The sequence below is a fragment of the Papio anubis genome, chromosome 3 (genome assembly GCF_008728515.1).
Source record: "Papio anubis isolate 15944 chromosome 3, Panubis1.0, whole genome shotgun sequence".
In the NCBI taxonomy this organism is placed as follows: Eukaryota; Metazoa; Chordata; class Mammalia; order Primates; family Cercopithecidae; genus Papio; species Papio anubis.
This window is the reverse complement of record NC_044978.1, coordinates 94,344,300-94,362,202: the sequence shown is the minus strand read 5'-3', so window position 1 is coordinate 94,362,202 and position 17,903 is coordinate 94,344,300. Positions and strand designations below refer to the sequence as shown.

Sequence of the window (17,903 nt, the reverse complement as noted above, 5' to 3'; positions counted from 1 at the left end):
ACTGCTTCTGTCTCCTGCTTTTTTACATAGGAAATTATTACTCATTGTAGAGAGATTGTCTTTCCCTGGCCATTTTTGTCTCTGTTTGTCCCCTCTTCCTCTAGGAAGGCCCAGTTGAGTTTGCAAGAGTTTAACTTCCTTCTTAATTTAGTCATTTCCCATCTACATTTTCTGTAGGTTCAGTACTCTTTGCTGGGTTTGCTTTTAGTTTCTCTTTGCTTTCAGGCCATGATCTTTTTCCAACTTGCTCTTCTAGACTTCCTTTGTGAAGTCTCCCATAGTGAGAAATACCAGATCGGTAGATTCTGGGTCTGCCGAAAGCTTTCATGTTCAAGTAAATCCTGTCTACCATTATCCTCCTGAGTTGGCTAATTCCCACCCAGAAGGTGTTCTCCTCTCAAATCCGCATCTAACCTAGGCTTGGACTCAATCTATTATGGGTTGCCCAGCTCCCTTTTAAATATTTTTCATTTTTGCTATGTCTTCTCTTTTTCCTAATTCCATAAATTTTCTATTATATTACACATACAGTACTTATGTACTCACCTATGATAACTGTGTCAGGCTGAAACTTGACGCTTAAGAATTATCAGATAATTTGATGTTGATTTTCCAGATCTTACCCTGTCCAATACATCCAGATTTCCAATACCTGCTTGGCATAGTTGTCCAATTTTTTTTTTTTTTTTTTTTTTTTTTTGACAGTGTCTTGCTCTGTCACCTAGGCTGGAGTGCAGTGCTGTGATTACAGCTCACTGCAACCTTGACTTCCTGGGCTCCAGTGATCCTCCCACCTCAGCCTCCCAAGTAGCTGGGACCACAGGAGTGCACCACCATGCCTGGCTAATTTTTGCATTTTTGTTAGAGATCGGTTTTTGCCATGTTGCCCAGGCTGGTCTTGAACTCCTGAGCTCAAGTGATCCACACTTCTTGGCTTCCCAAAGTGCTGGGATTACAGGTGTGAGCCACCGTGCCTGGCCAGTTGTCCAATCTTTTAGGCATGGTTCCTTAGTTGTTCTTACAATCAAATGTCTATCTGCAGCTTTTGAAAACCTACCTTTTAGTAATTTATCATATCCTTGACCTTTTGGGGACAGTCAATTCATTTGTTTTCTGAGATCTTGTCTTTATTCCTCTGTTTGATTTATTGGAGTTCCAGCCATACTTTATTGTCTAGTAGCTCTCAGAAGCATCTCTCTCTTTCCAATAAACTATTTAAGCATATTAGATTTGGGCGCAACTCTTTGCTCGTTTGTATCTATCCGCACAGACCTTCAGAGTCTCACTTTTTCCTTCTCATCTGCTCAGCCTATCTGCTCAAAACTCAAACTTTCTCTTAAGGAAAACTATCTCTTCCTCTAATTTAGTAGTTTAGTCAACTCTTTTTCAGAAAATAAGACTGAACTATGTTTTTCAAACCATTTCAGATATTTTTTGACCTCCTGAGATAAACATTCTGTAGAGACAGGATGTTTAATGCACAGACCTTTGAATTGCCTTTTCAGCCTTTGCATTTGCAAAAGTTTTATTGAGTTGTGTTCCTACTTCACCCCAAGAAGAAGGAATACATGATGATAAAGTCTTGTATTTTTTTTGTTTTCAAATGAAATCTACCACCTATAGAAGGGTAAATCTACAGCTGAATCCATGAATTAGGTCTAAGAAATCTAGAGACCGGGTCAGAGATTATTTGTTTAACAAATCCAGGGTGAACTTAGGATCATGTGATGGAGGGTGGCTAGAACCTGTGAACAAACTCTGTGCATCTTAAGGATTGAGGTCTCCCTTAAATCCTGTCTGTTTCTTTCCATGGCCCTGAATGTAGCTTAAAACAACATAAGGAGGAATAGAATTTGGGGCAGCCTTTCTTCAGTTTAATACTTATATTAAGACTGGCACAAATAGTCAAAACTAGAAGCTCACATCTACTTCTTGAGAACCAAAGGATCTCAGCTGTTTTGTAGTTTCCAGGCAGCACCTTTTGTCCTGTTCACCTCCAGAAGCTAAAAACTTGATCCTATCTCAGCCACAGCTGAAACATTGGGTCTGTTTTTGAGGGAACCGGCATAGGCTGCAGAGACTGTCCACAGTCTAAAGTCCTACAAGGACCATGTTTGGTATGGGTCCACCAAGGCTTAAAGCCTCATGCTCTACCAGCCCAAGAAATAATCGCTCCATGTGTGTTTTTCCCCCCAGTACCACTCCATACTGTCTTAAGACTCTTGGTTCAAGAGTAGTATATGTTAGGTTTTAAAGGACTTAATACATTCTGTCACTTATTTTTGATTGACATTCAATTGATGTTGACATTCAAATTCTGTGTTCTTTGTGTTCCAGGTAGGGTGATGGTCACACACAATTAAGAGACATAATGGTTATTTTTTTTAATGTACCATACCTCTGTGGAAAAAAGACATAAGCCTTAGTGCTTACTTAAAGACCTAGTGTTTATTAATTGCCTATAGGAAGGGGAACAGTTTGCTTACTGAGGGCTGTGTCTTGTATCCAGAGAGTCAAGCTGACCACACCATATTGGCTCAATAGATGATTGCTGAATGGCCCAAAAGGTTCTCAACTAGTGAAGGTGGTACTCTAAAGAACATTTGGAAATAAAGTAGGAGCTATTTGTTGGTCACAATGTGTGTATTTGTGTGTGTATGTGTTATGGCTGGCATTTATTAGGTGGTGGCCAGGGATGCCAAATGTCCTGCAATATGCGAGAGAGTCCATCAGTGAAAAATTGTCCTTCTCAGAATATCAATTATATTGCTTTTCTTTGGCCCCCCTCCTCCTTCAACCAACAGATATGTGCTTTGAGGCTCATTGGAATGAACGCTCAAGAAATACTGTTGTTTCAGTGCAAAAGTTCACTCTGCACCTATGGTTGATTTGTTGTTGTACTTTTTACATGTCTGCATTATGCTAGTCACAGGGTATTGAAGTCACCTGTGAAGCTGTATATCTTCTTGGAGGTGAGCTGTTAACTCCCTGAGGACAGGGACTATGTTTTCTTCATCTTTATAGTCCTATAACACAGAATAGATGTTACATAAGCATTTGTGGAATAAACCAAATTAGTGGGATTTTAACATGTCATGTAGACGTGTTTTGTAATGGAAACCTCAACACAGAATTTCTCATTTTTCAACTAGAATATTTGTGGAAATATAGCAAAAACATATAATGAATGTTAAGCTTGGAATTCATCTTTTGCTTTAGGTGTTCAGAAAGAAATTGCTGCTTCATCTAATGCATGACATCATTACTTGTATTTTTTCACTGCAGGATTCCTTTTCAGCAGGTAGGTTCAGTAGGTTAATTGTTTTCAACGTCTGTTTATGTTTTACTTTGCATTGAAATGCCTGAAATGAATTGTGGTAGAGCATAAAATCCATTTTGTCTTGTATGCTTTCCCTGATTATTTTCAGCTGTAGAAAGTCCATATTTTAATTCTCTACTCACTTTGACAATCTGTTTCAAGTTTTAAAAGTCACAACATTTCCCTTGTTATAGGATCAGTGAGTCAATTAAGTTTCTAAGATTTGCACAAATTCAGGAGCCTCCTTAGCGCTAAATGAAATGTGGGTTTGGCTTTATGCTAAATGTTAGACTCCTTTGGATTTTACCATAGCTTTCTTAGAAACATAGTATCAAATAATCAAGATGTGAAATTTAAAACATTTTTATCAATAAATATCAAATATTTAATTTCCCAAGAAATGGATAACCCAACCCTCTTTCCCCGTTGTAGTCTCTATTGTTTTAAAAAAATATAGATTGAAAAACTGACCTTTAAGATTCTCCAATATATGCAAAAAGCGTTCTGATATCTACCTTAAAAGGAAACTTTATTACTTTAAAGTTTGTGTCTTTCATAAAATGATAGTATTGGCAAGTTTGAGATTGAGGGCAAAGTCATCTCCAAAAAGGACACAGGATCCTATTTATCTATCTTGTCTGGAAAATGAGGAGCCTACTGTTTCTTCCCAAAATCATCGTCTGTAACTATTACACAAATATGACCCTTCTACAGTGCACTGAAGAAAATAGGATTTACTTAAAAGGCTAAGCTATTCCCTTATTGCCTCTGAAGATATCTCCTTATTTAAATAAGGATAATAACTTTCCTCCAGGGAAACTAGATTGAGCAAACTCTGAACTATGTGTTTAAAAAAAAAAAAAATCAGGACTCTTGAGTTTTCTGAACTTGAAAGAAACTTTTTTTTTTTTCCGTTTTTCTTTTGCTTTACTAATTTCACTTTACTTTTCGGATATTTGTGGTTGGAGAAAGACCTTTTTATGCCTTATTTGCAGATATGTAGATACGGTTAAGAATGGAAGATGACTTTATAAGGTCACGTAGATTTTCAGTGGCTGAGACAATATTGTACAAGTTGCCTTTGAAACATTCCAGTCTCCTCTCTCACAGTTCAGACTTCAGCTAAACAATGTATCCTCAAAACAGAAACGCTAATGTGATATGGTGCCTGGGTACTGGGTTATTATTATCTAGTCTCTTTGATAGGATACATATTTTGCTGGTATTTAGTCTCCATATTGAATCTACATTCTGGGATATGTGATTCTGAAATTTGGGAGAGGACTATATGGTGCTGTTATTTTGTTAATTTTCAAATGGAAAATGTGGGCAGGGTTGGCTTGCAGTACCATGTGTTCTGGTGTGAACTGAGTAATTTCATTTTGAGAGATGGCATGAGTTATTTGAACTTCGTATGCTTCAATTACATGCCAGAAAATGGGATTAAAAGACTTACTGAAAACCAGATGCTTGTTCTTTATATCTCCTGGGATATTAAAAACAAACATCACAACAAAAGATATCTGGGTTTGGAATAATTCACTGATGGATGATTTTGGAGGCATTTTGCTTGTTGGTTGAGGGAGAGCTATTATTGTAGAGAATTGACAGATGCCTGGCTTGAGAACTATCCATATTATTAATCTGTTATTCAACAAATCTACTTTTAATTCATGTGAGGGTCACTTTCATAATTTTTTAAGAACAGAGTAGGAAGCATCTAGCACTGTCCATTTTTCATCTTAAATGAGGGGGTAACAAGTGACTTGTTTTTGCTCTATAGACAGAGTGGAGATGGATTGGCAAAACTCCATCTCTAAGACTGAAAAAAGAACACCAATCACATTTTGGCATAATGATTGTGCAGGACAAAGTTCCAAGTTGAATATCTAGCAGCAAGTGGAGTCTCAGTATCTGCATTTCTTTAGATTCGTGAGTATATTAATATGTGACAGTGTAATGCCCCCACAGTGTTTAGAGGGAACTTCTGTGTCCAGTTTAGGATAACCCAGTAGGAGTGACTTTATTATCCTTGAGGCTGGTCCTTGCTTTTCTGAAATGGAAGAGTACAGTTGCAGTTTATCATCTTCCTACCTGAAGAATTAAGGTACTAAATTTGTCTCAAACCAATACACAGTGTTGATTTTGGATGATTTTTTCTTTTTAGTTGTTTTTTTTTAACATTGTAAGCAAATATTTTGTGATAAGACAAGAGGTCATTGAATTCTGCCATAATTTTGCATACAGTCCCATCTATTAAAATGAACACTCTCATTTTGGTTTGAGAACAGTTTGACATTTTGGCTTGGTAATATCATAAACTTCAAACAATAAATAGAATTTTAGCTAAATCCACCAGATTAGCATATGAATTAGGATAACCTCTAGCAAGTATTGTTTGTGCATCTAAACAAAGTTAACAGACTGTAATGACTAACCATCTTGTATTAACTAACTCTACATAATTTTATTTAAGAACATTTTGGTATTTAATTTTGGTAAGAATAATTTTGGTATTTAATAAAATCCATGATATAATGTCACATTAGGCAGATAGAATTAATCTTCACATTTCAAAACATTCTGCTTATCAGAGACAGTTTAAATGCTGCCTCAAGTTTGCCTGATCTTTGATGGCAATTTAAACAAACCTTGTTTAAAATAAAAATATCAACATATCTCTATCTGATGATGTACCTTAAGAAATAGCAAGCTGATGTTAATCTCTTTGTAGACAATTTCTCTGAGTGCATATTATTGCTTTCAGAGCTAAAGACAGCATATGTTTGGCAAAACCTTGGAATGGTCAAGGGATAGGTTTGGTTTTGTTTTGTTTGTTTTAAAATTAGGCACTGGGAGAAATAATTAAGCAAGCACTTGGACTATGGTTTCCAAACTGTGTGCTCTTGTACTCTAGGTTGCTAAAGTGACTCAAGGGACTTTGCTGGATATTTTTAATTTTTGAGGTAAATGCAGCGATACTTGACATCTGTTGGTCATCGAATGAAATACTAGCTTGAGGTAGCTCACAGTTTCAACATTAGATTGTGCTATATTCCTTTTGTTGTTGTCCTGTCTCCACAAAGCTGGGTTCTTGGCGGTTGCTATGCAAAAGTTGTGCTATGAAAGAATCCATGTGGAGCAGGCAATGAGGGGTGGCAGTGTCTGATCTGATTCCAAGGTGTAAGGAGTTGTGTGGTAGTCAACAGGTACACACATCATATTAGTATGCAATTGTGGTTATTATTTATGTTTTTACTTCTTGCCAAATACATTTTCTACTTGAAGGATTTTTGGATGATTTAGGAATAGACTCTGTAAGAAGTAGTTATTTGCATAATTATGTACAAAGTAATTTTTATTTAGGAAATTTAATTCATTCATTTATTTAGTAAGTGTTTATCCACCCACTCCTGACTGTGTTCAGGTGCTGTTCTAGATACAGAGCAGTCACTGATGAGAAAAGGGCAGTATTTGCGTATATAGCAAGAAATATACTGAATTGGTATGACTTATGCTATGACTGTGTTTTTAAAGAAGCAGGAATAAATTTGTACTTTCTAACTCTAAAATCTTATGAGTATTTGTTGGTGCCTATAGTCTGTGATGCAGGTTGCGGTACTATTTCAGCTTGAATGTTTCTGAAACTAGTGCTTTCCTTTCTCCTAATGTAGCACATATAGTATTTATTTATTTATTTATTTATTTGATACAGAGTCTCGTTCTGTCTCCCAGGCTGCAGTGCAGTGGTACGATCTTGACTCACTGCAACCTCAGTCTCATAGGTTCAAGCAGTCTTCCCACCTCAGCCTCCTAAGTAGCTGGGACTACAGGCAACCACTACCATGCTTGGCTAACATTAATTTTTTTTCTTTTTGTAGCGATGAGGTCTCACTATATTGTCCAGTTTGGTCTTGAACTCCTGGGTTCAAACGATCCTACTGCCTCAGCCTCCCAAAGTGCTGGTGTTATAAGTATGAGCCATTGTGCCCAGCCACATATATAGTCTTGATAATTTTTTTTTCTACTTTGAAGATTATTTTTTTTCTTTATGGATTTTATATTCTAATGAGGGAAATAGATAATAAGTAAGATAAACAAGCAAAACGCCTAATTTATTACATAATGATAAAGAGCTAAGGAGAATGAATACAGCAGGGAAAGGGGATACAGGTAACTGGAAGAGCGGATTGGCTTTTTGATAGATTGGCCATTGCCAGTATTACCAAGTAGGTAATTTTGAGTAAGGACCTGAAGAAAGAGAGGTTGCCATCTATGTGGACACCTGAAACAGCATTCTTGGAAGAAGGAAGAACATGCTGAATCCAGTGGTCAGTTCTCAATTCTCATATTACTTGTGCTTCTTAGCAGGTCTTGTCACAGTAGATCACTCTGCTACCATAGGGCCACTCTCCAGCTTTCCTCTTCTTTTGCTGATAGCTCCTTTACTGGTTTCTCCTTCTCTTTATTTCCAAATGTTGGAGAACTCTAGAGCTCAGGCATCATAATTCTTTTTTTCTCACTCTCTTCCCTGTTCAGCTCATCCTATCCTGTGGCCAAACACACTTAAATTTATATTTCCTACCTTGACTTCTCTGAAATCTAGATCTGTATATCCAATTGCTCACTTACCATTTCATCTACACAGTCAAATACTCATCTTAAATTTAATACATCCAAAATCAATTCTTAGCCTCACTACCAACACATGCTTCACATTCTTCTCCACCCCAGGAAATGGCATCATTATTCACATAGTTGCTGAAGCTAACACTTAGAATTCCTCCACGAGCCCTCTTTTGCTCTTCCATCCCACAGAAAATCCATTGGCAAATCCTGTTGAGTCTAACTTCAAAATATTTACCTCAAATGAGTATTTCTCCTTCTATAGCTACTTTCCTACTCCAAACCATCACCATCTTTTTCTAAGAATATAAAAGTAAACAACAATAGATATAATAGATATAGCATTATTATATAATTATAAAATGCATTATAACATATACATATAATATTAATATAATATTTTTGGAATATAGCAACATGGCATATGATTATATAATAACATATGCTATATATGTGATTTACATAATTATAAATATAAATATAGAAACAAGTTATCGTATAACATATCCCATACTGTAATGCTATAACTGAAAATATTGGTGCATATTATCATAAATATAGAAATTATCTCCTAATTTCCACCCTGCTTAACTGTTACTCTCTGCCTCTTCATTTTCCATATGACATCTAGAATGGTCTTTTAGAAATAAAAATTTGATCATATCATTCTTTTGCTCAAAACTCTTCCCTTACTTTGCATCCTTCAGAAGCAAACCCTGCCTCCTTACCATGTCCAACAAAACCCTATATAATCTAGCCCCTGGCTACCTTTCCCACCTTATCTCAAGACATAACCTTCCCTGGCACTTTGCACACCCATCAAAGCAGCTCCTGCCTCAGGGCCTTTTCTCTAGGTATTCTCTCTGCCTTGGATATCCTAAATCTTCCTTCACTTTATCAATGTCTCTGCCCAAATGTCATGTAAAGCAGAGGCCATCTCTGACTACTGTATCTAAATATAATTCTCTACCAGTCTATAGTCCCTTGTTCTATTTCATCTTTCTTAATAGCCTTCTTCACCACATAAAAGTATAGTGTATATTTATATTTATTTTTTATTTTTTTTGAGATGAAGTCTTGCTCTGTCACCCAGGCTGCAGTGCAATGGTGCAATCTTGGCTCACTGCAACCTTCGCCTCCTGGATTCAAGCAATTCTCTGCCTCAGCCTCCTGAGTAGCGGGGATTACAGGTGCCTGCCACCATGCCCGACTAATTTTTGTATGTTTAGTAGAGACGAGGTTTCACCATGTTGGCCAGGCTGGTCTCGAACTCCTGACCTCGTGATCTGCCTGCCTCGGCCTTCCAAAGTGCTGGTATTACAGGTATGAGCTGCTGTGCCTGGACATATTTATTTTATTCTTTATCTTTCTGTTGCCTATCTCGGGCAGGATCTTTTTTTTTACTTTTATTTTTCACTGCTGTGTTCATACTGTTTCTTAGAATGGTGCCTGGCATATATTGAGTTATTGATAATTATTTGTAGAATGAATGAATCAAGATCTCTCTTTTGAGCTTCATACCCCCTCCCTATTTAAAAACATATCATAGCACTTAAAATTTTATCTAATGAGAAGTTATTTTTCTGACTCATGTAACTATGAGCCTCTGGAGGAGAAAGAATTAATATTAATGTCCGATTTTCCAGTGCTCATAAAAGACTTGAATACATAGGTGTGTTTCGTAAAATGACACTTAATGAAATAACAATTACTTGGACTCATCCCTCCCTAAAGAAGCAATTCAAGGAACCTCTGGTGTTTCCCCAATGCATTAGACTAGTTAGACATACTAGGCATCATGATCATCAACTACCTTGCTCTGGATACAATACAGCCCATTTCTGGTTTAGAAAATAGTTGAGTGACATTCAGGAAGCATCTGAAATTTTAGATTATAGTTTTTATAGCTAAAAAATGCTACGATAACATTAGAGCATCTTAGATTTCATAGAATTCAACATTAGTGGTCATCTAGTCAAATGCCTTACTTTACCCATGATGAAACTGAGGGCCAGAGAGGTGGTGCTATTTTCCCAGGTGATGATAAAGTCAGAACTAGCATTAGGATACCCGATTGCAGTCTGATTCTTTCTCCACCATACCATTTTCCATATGTTACTCAATTTATTTGATCTTGGTCATCACCTCTCCAGTGGTAACCTCAGAAGACTGTATCTAGGTAACGTCTTAATTCTACTCTGTTTTCACATATAGATTTTATTTCCATATATTTAGAAGCCTCAGTGGTCCAAGTCATTGAGTCACACTTTTATGACAAGAATATTAACAGTGCAGAAACATTAGATCAGACTTTTAGACAAATTCTAAGCTGTATCTTGACTCCAGATACTGTTTTAATTAATTTAGGGGAGTTAAATAAGTTTAACACAAGACCAAATTAAGTAAGAAAGTGACAGGTTTTAATTGCAAATATGCAGCAGCTCTCAGGTGAGGTTCTCTGGTCCACAAGTATGGGGCCAGGGAAGTCACGCCGGCTCCTGCCGTCGGCGAACTTTTATGCATTGGCACTGGAAAGGGGAGGGCAGTGGGCGGGATAGGGGCATCTTCATAGGCCTGGTCGGGTAAGTTTTGGTTTCTTCAGATTGATGTCACATGGTGCGTGCTCAGTTGATCCGCACTTTCCCGGGTGCAGGCAAGTTGGTGATGAAGAACCCGGAAGCAACAGGGACTGTGCCATCTTGTTCACCTTCCTCCATCTTGTCCCTTTTCCCTCACCCAAACAGTCCAACCTCTTATTGATTATAAGAATTTAGGACATCGTTGTCTGTCTGTCTGCTTCCTGCTGTTAAGGGACGTCATTAGGGTCTGAGGTTGGCAGTTGAATGTAGGGCTGTAGGAACATTTGATTGAAGGTGACTCGGGTGATTTCTTGGACCCTGACTCGGAGAAATTTTATAAGACCAGGAGCAAAACATAAGGCAAGGCAGAGGATTAGTATGGGAGTTAGGAATGGAAGCATTTGCTGTACTATAGGCAGCAGCCATACCGGTGGTCTGGAGGTTAAGGGGAGGTTAAATTGTTGAAGCTCCTTTTTGATTTTGTTTAATGTTTGGACGTTGGTGTCAACTAGGCCTGATTCATTTATGTAGTAGCAACACTCCTCTCCTAGGAAGAGGCATGCTCCTCCTTTTTCAGCAGTGAGAAGATCTAATGCCTGTCTATTTTGTGCCGCTACCTGGGCCACTGAGGTGATCTGACATTGTAGGGAGGCTAAGCTTTCAGCTGAAGCCTCTATGGCTGCCTGGACCTGAGTGGAGAGGGTCTGTGTGGATTGAACTGAGTAAGCCAGGGTCCCTGCTCCAAGTCCTGAGGCTACTAGGGACGATGCTAGGGAAACCCCGATAACTAAGGGAAGAAAAATGGCCCATTTTTGGATTTTATTACTGGAAGTGGTAAGCTGGGAAGCTAACTCAGACATTTCTCCTTCGCCATATAGGGTTAAGCTAGGTACTAAAGACACCGGAACACAAAGGGATTGGGTGTTGGAGGTGTGGTTAAGAATTTTAGATAAAGTTTGGTTACACCAGAAGTAGCCGCCAACGGGGGCCGTCTGGGTCCCGTTGGGAGCTTGGGTGTGATTACACCATGAAGAGTTGGAGTATAGTAGCAGAAAGGAAGGGTTTGACTTTGTGGATTATGATATAATGGGACTTGAGGCAAGGATGTTGCTTGAGAGAAGCTGGTAGTTGGTGGTGATATTGAAAGCAACAGGTAGAGGGACTGCCACTAAGGGAGTCTGGCTGCCTGTGTCAAGTTAAGTCCTTGGCGAACAAGTGTTAACCATGAGAATGGATCCTCATTGTTAGGGGGGCTTAACTGCTTTTGTAGTTTTTGTTCATGAGATTTTATGGCTGAGGTTAAATTTTGTAGGGCCTGTACACCTTTAGGGAATTGTACTTGCTGAATGTGTACTCTCTTCACCTGGATGGTTGCAGTGGGATATGAGGAAAAAGATGATGCATATAGCCCGCCTTTTACCCCCTGGGCCCACTGAGAGTCCCAGGGATCGTTAATATTGAGACTATATTTTCCTGTTGTACCATCTTCAGTAAAAAAATGATGGCGTTGGGATCTGGAGTTATCTAAAATTACATGATGTATTTTACAGTAATTGTGTGGACACCCTAGGTTGGTTTCTTGCCAGTAGTTTATACAATTATATTCTGTTTGGCCATATAAGAAACATATGGCCAGGAGGCCTCCAGTGATGGAACTTAGGGAAAAGTTTAGGGAGAGGGCAGATTGACAGCCCTGGGGGGGACATTCTGCAGTGCCCTGCATGACTGAGTGTACCTGGTTGTCTGTAGACCAGGTTTCAGTTATAGAGAGTCTCCATATAAAGTTAGGATTAGTAGGAGTAACTAGGGGAATTAGAGTGAACCATAATAATGGTGGCAAAAGTGTAGAGAGTAAGTTCAACATTGCTGAAATCACAGAGGGCACCCTGCCAAGCTAGGTCTTCTATGAGAGTAAAAAGTCGGGAAACCCACTGGTTGGGAGATGGATCAGGAAGGAGGGTATCTATGGGGTTTATGAGGGAAAGTCAGTTAAATTAAGATGAAGAATAGCGAGGAAATGGGAAAATTTGAGGAGGGTGTAGCACATCTAACTTGTTTCTATTTTGGTGATTTTTAGATGGGTGGGTGACAGTTGGGTGGACTGCCACTCCACCTGAGGGGGCTGGGCTCTCTTTAACTGGGTAAAATGGACCCAGGAACCGTGACCTAAAGGCTTGGCTGCTGTAGAAGTGGTGAGAATTACTGTGTATGGGCCTTTCCACCTAGGAGTAAGGCCCTTTGCATCTAGATCCTTGAGTAGAACCTGGTCACCTGGAGAAAGGGCCGAGGGGGTGTCTGGATTTCCTTGTGTAGGTGGGGCAAGTGACCTTTCAGCGTGTTCTCTAAGTAATTGTCTTAGGAGAGAGAGATAGGGTAAGTAGGGTGCCAGCGGTGTGGGAAAAGTAGGGAGTTCTTGTAATGCAAGAGGGTTCCCGTAAACCAGTTCAAATGGGCTAAGGCCTGTAGGGCTTCTAGGTGCCGCCCGTAGTCTGGTAAGGGCAAAGGGAAGTAGGGTTACCCACAACTGATGTGTCTCTATGGAGAGTTTGGTTAATTGTTGCTTGATGAGTCCATTGGCCCGCTCAACTTTTCCAGACGACTGGGGATGGTATGGAATATGTAGCTTCCAGGTGATGCTGAGTGAATCTGCCACCAGTTGGATTACTCTGGAAATGAAGGCCGGCCCGTTATCAGATTGGATTGATTGGGGGAGCCCAAAATGTGGTATAATTTGTTCTATAATTATGGTAGCCACAATGGATGCACTTTCCCCCGTAGTGGGGAAGGCCTCTATCCATCCTGAGAAGGTATCTACTAAGGTGAGTAGGTAGTGGAGTCTTTTGTGTCTTGGCATATGGGTGAAGTCAATTTGCCAATCTTCTCTGGGTTGATGCCCTCTAAGCTGATGACTAGGGTGTATGTTGCGTATTGCCCCCTGAGTGTTTGCCTTTAGGCAGATCAGACACTGTTGGCCGATTTTTTTTTAGATGAGAGAGAAGGGATGGACACTCAATGATGGGAGATAAAAAATTATATAGAGCCTGGTGCCCAATGTGCAGAGAGTTGTGGATGTCTCTTAGGATTTTTTGCGTTTGAGCTTCAGGGAGGACGACACAGTTTTGGATAAAGATCCATTGGTCAGGCATTATGGTTGCCTGTGGGTTTTGTAAAAGTCTACTTTTTTCTTTCTTCTGAGGAATAGGAAGGGGAGTATTGGGAGGTTAAGAAACAGAGATTGGGGACTTTTGTGGAGAGTGCTATTGATTTTGCTGTGGCATCGGCAAAGTGGTTCCCTTGGGCAATTGGATTGGTAGGCCTTTGATGTCCTTTGCAATGAATGATAGCCACCTCCTTAGGGGAGGTTAGAGCTTGTAGTAACAGTTGGATTTGCCTGCCATTTATAATGGGAGTTCCTTTGGTAGTTAAGAATCCCCGCTCTTGCCAGAGTATAGAATGTGTATGTGCTATCCTGTATGCATACTTAGAGTCAGTATATATATTAACTGTTTTTCCCTCAGATAGATGGAGTGCCCTGGTTAAGGCAGTGAGTTCTACCTTTTGTGAGGTTGTGCCTAATGGTAGAGGTTTGGCTTCTATTACTTGGGTGTTAGTAACCACCGCATATCCTGCGTGTTTGTTTCCTTGGGGATCAGTAAAGGAGCTTCCGTCTACAAAGAATGTTAGTTGTGGATTTGGGAGGGGTTGGTCTCGTAAGTGGAGATGAGTTGGGAGGGCTGACTCAATGACCTCAGAACAGGAATGCTCTGGGGCATGGGAGGTATTTGGGGTAGGCAGGAGAGTGGCCAGGTTAAGAGGGGAACAGGTGGTTATTTTAATGTCAGGGTTTTCTAAAAATAGGACATGGAATAATTGTATGTGGGAAGGAGTGAGATGACTGATACACTTGTGGGAAATTAGATCTTGGAGGCGATGTGTGGAATGGACTGTGAGGGGGCCTCCTAAGGTAAGTTTTAAGGCTTCTTTGGTCAGTTCTGCTGCCGCGGCTAGAGCTCATAGGCAGGGCTGCCACCCTTGCACTGTGGTGTCCAGTTGCTTGGAGAGATAAGCAACTGGCTTTAAGGTTGCTCCTATTGGTTGGGCCAAGAGACCTGTGGCTACTTTTTGGCATTCATCAGTGAAGAGATAAAACGGGTATTGGGGGTTAGGCAATGAGAGAGTAGGGGCTGACAGCAGACACGACTTAAGGCGCATAAAATGAGTAGTGATTAGTTTTGGATTGGACAGGGGTCCTGTTGGGGACTCTTTTGCAGCCTGGTAAAGGGGCTTGGCCAGGACCCCAAAATTTCAGATCCAATGTCGAAAGAATCCTACCAGTCCTAAAAAAGATAAGATTTCTTCTCCGTTGGTTGAGGGGGTGAGGTCCTGAATAAGACTTAATCTGTCTATAGTAAGGGACTTGGACACAAGAGTAAGTTCTATACCTAAGTATATAACTGCAGGGAGACAAAGTTGGGCCTTTTGTTTGGTGACCCTGTAACCTAGCCCTCCTAAATAAGGAGGAGGGCGGTGTCCTGTAGGGAGACATCATGTGAAGGGCTACACAGGAGTAAATCATTAACAAACTGGATAATTGTGCTAGAACTGATTGGGCACTGGGCCAGATCTTTGGCCAATGCCTGTCCAAAAAAAATGGGGACTGTCCCGGAAGCCCTGAGGGAGGACTGCCTAGGTTAGCTGAGTAGACGTATAAGTTTCGGGGTCTTCCCAAGTAAAGGCAAACAGAAAATAGCGGTTGGGGTGTAAGGGAATGGAAAAGAATGCATCTTTTAAATCAAGGACTGTGAAGTGAGAGGTTTTGGAAGGTATACGGGATAAAAGGGTATATGGGTTTGGGACCACCGGGTGTGTTGGGATTACTGCCTCATTAATGATACGTAAGTCCTGAACTAATCTGTATGCCCCTGAGGGTTTTTTGACAGGGAGGATGGGGGTGTTACAAGGAGAACGGGTAGGAATTAAAATCTGTTGTTGGAGTAGATGATCTATGATGGGTTTAATTCCTAGTTGGTGGCACAAAGAGAGCGAGAATTGGGGGTGAGACGGAAAGTGGGTAGGGTCTTTTAAGTGAATGAGAATTGGCTTATGGTGTTGGGTGACTACCGGGGTAGAGGTGTCCCATACCTGTGAGTTGACCAACACTGGAAACATTGGGGGGGGGAGGATTAGGACCTTGGTTATGAGGGCACAAAGGTGCTATGAGGGTGATGTTAGAGCCAGGGTGAGGATGAAAGGGAAGGGAAATAGATGCCTTGAGCTTGGTTAAGATGTCTGATCCCCAAAGGGGGGTGGGACAAGAGGGCATGATGAGGAAAGAGTGAGCAAAGCATGCATAGTCCAGGCAGCAATTTAACATTGGGGTCTGGTGAGGGTTAGACGGTTTACTGTCTACCCCAACTACTGAGATAGTGGATGGCTGACTAGGACCTCCATAGGTTGGCAAAACAGAATAGGTAGCCCCCGTATCGATGAGAAAAGAAATTGGCTTACCCACTACCTGTAGAGTTACCCTAGGCTCAGCGAGGGTGACCAGGGTCTCCAAGTGTTGGCACCGTCGGTCGTCGTCCAGGTGTAGGAGCTGGAAGGAGCCTTCTGACGCTTGAGGAGAGGCACCACGTTGAGGCGCAATGCCTGCCCTGCTGGTGTGGCAATCAGACTTCCAATGTCCCTCTTGCTGGCAGGCTGGGCATGGTGTGGTAGGCGGGTGAGGATTTGGGCACTTATTTGCCCAATGCCCAGTTGCACCACACTTGAAGCATTGGTTGGACGGAGTGGCCGCTTTGATTTGGGGACACTGGTTTGCCCAGTGTCCTGGGTCTCCGCATTTAAAGCAGGAGCCCTTAGGAGACTTATTTTTGGCTTTCCTTGCCGGCAAAGTGGGTAACGCAGGTTGGAGGGCAGCCACTAAAGCTTGTGCTTGGAGGGCGGCCTTCTGTTTTACTCTGGTTTGTTGAAGAGCTTCCGCTGCTTCTTCCCTAGAGTTAAAAACCTTGAAAGCCAACTTGACTAAGTCCTGAATGGGGGTTTGAGGTCCATTCTCTACCTTTATTAATTTTTTCTGGATGTCAGGGGCTGACTGGGAGATAAAATAAGCGGCAAGGACAGTAGCTCCTGCCGGAGAGGTGGGATCCAGTCGGGTGAATTGGACAAGTGCCTCTTTTAAAAAGGAGGCAGGATTCTCATGTGAATGTTGAATAATTTCTTGTAATTTATCAAAATTTACTATTTTGTTAAAGGCTGCCTGCATGCCAGCTAAGAGGAACTGTATCATAATGTCTCTTCTGCGACGCCCGGGTTGTTGGGGTTGGTAGTCCCACTCAGGGTCTGCAGATGGGACAGCTTGCTCACCCACCGGGATGGCAGGGTCAGTTAAGTGTAATTGGTCTGCATGCTGCCTGGCGGCTGCAAGAATGCACTCTCTTTCCCCTGAGTTTAGAGTGGAAGTAAGAATGACATGTAAATCATGCTAGGTAAGGTCATATGCCTGACATAGGTATTGAAACTCCTTGGAATATAGGGTGGGGTTAGCTGAAAAGTCGCCAAGCCGTTTCAATTTTGGAAAGATCTGCCAGGGAAAAAGGGACATGGACTCTAACTAGCCCTTCGGCTCTGGCAACCTCTCGGAGGGGGGCCAGCAAACCACTGGGAGGTTGATTAGGTTGATTAGTGGAAGGTTGATTAGTAAGGTTTGGTATAGTGGTTTTCAAGTGGGTATGAGCTGCAATGGGAGAGGTGGGAGGAGTGGCTGAAGAAGGAGTGGGAGGGGTGGTGGGAGGGGCATAGGGAGGGGGTTGGAAGGTCGGGAGGGAGGTGCCCCACCTTCGGCCCCATCTGAAATGGAGGTGGAAGGTAGGGGGGAGGTGCCCCACCTTCGGCCCCATCTGAAATGGAGCCAGAAGGTCAGGGGGGAGGTGCCCTGCCTTCGGCCCCATCTGAAATGAAGGCACAGTCCTCCTCTGTTGTTGAGGTGGGGGCCAAGGGCCAAGTTTTAGCTAATAAGACCTGGGCCATTGAACATTGGGTGCACAGGTCTGGGCGAGAACGCAAGTCCCAAAAGCCTTGGACATAAATGATTTCTGACCACTTTCCTAGTCTTTGACAAAAATTAGAGAGGTCTAATAGAATATTATAGTCAAGCCTACCTTTGGGAGGCCATTAAGATTGGTTGTCTAATTTATATTGTGGCCATGCCACCGTGGAAAGGAAGATTAGTCTTTTTCGTTTTAGATCCTGAGCCAAATGTAAGGTTTCTAAATTTTGGAGGAGACAACCCAGGGGAGTGTCCCTAGGGATTTTTGATTGTGAGGTTCCCATTTCCCAGCCAACAGAAAAACAGAAACCAGCCTTGCACAGCGACAAAG

General features: G+C 41.3%; 1 protein-coding gene across 2 annotated transcripts in view; it reads left to right on the top strand.

Annotated features, from left to right (window-relative positions):
• The window catches only part of CORIN (corin, serine peptidase), a 279,582-nt gene that overhangs the window by 24,926 nt on the left and 236,753 nt on the right, over nt 1-17,903 (top strand). The gene's annotated exons all lie outside the window — the stretch shown is intronic.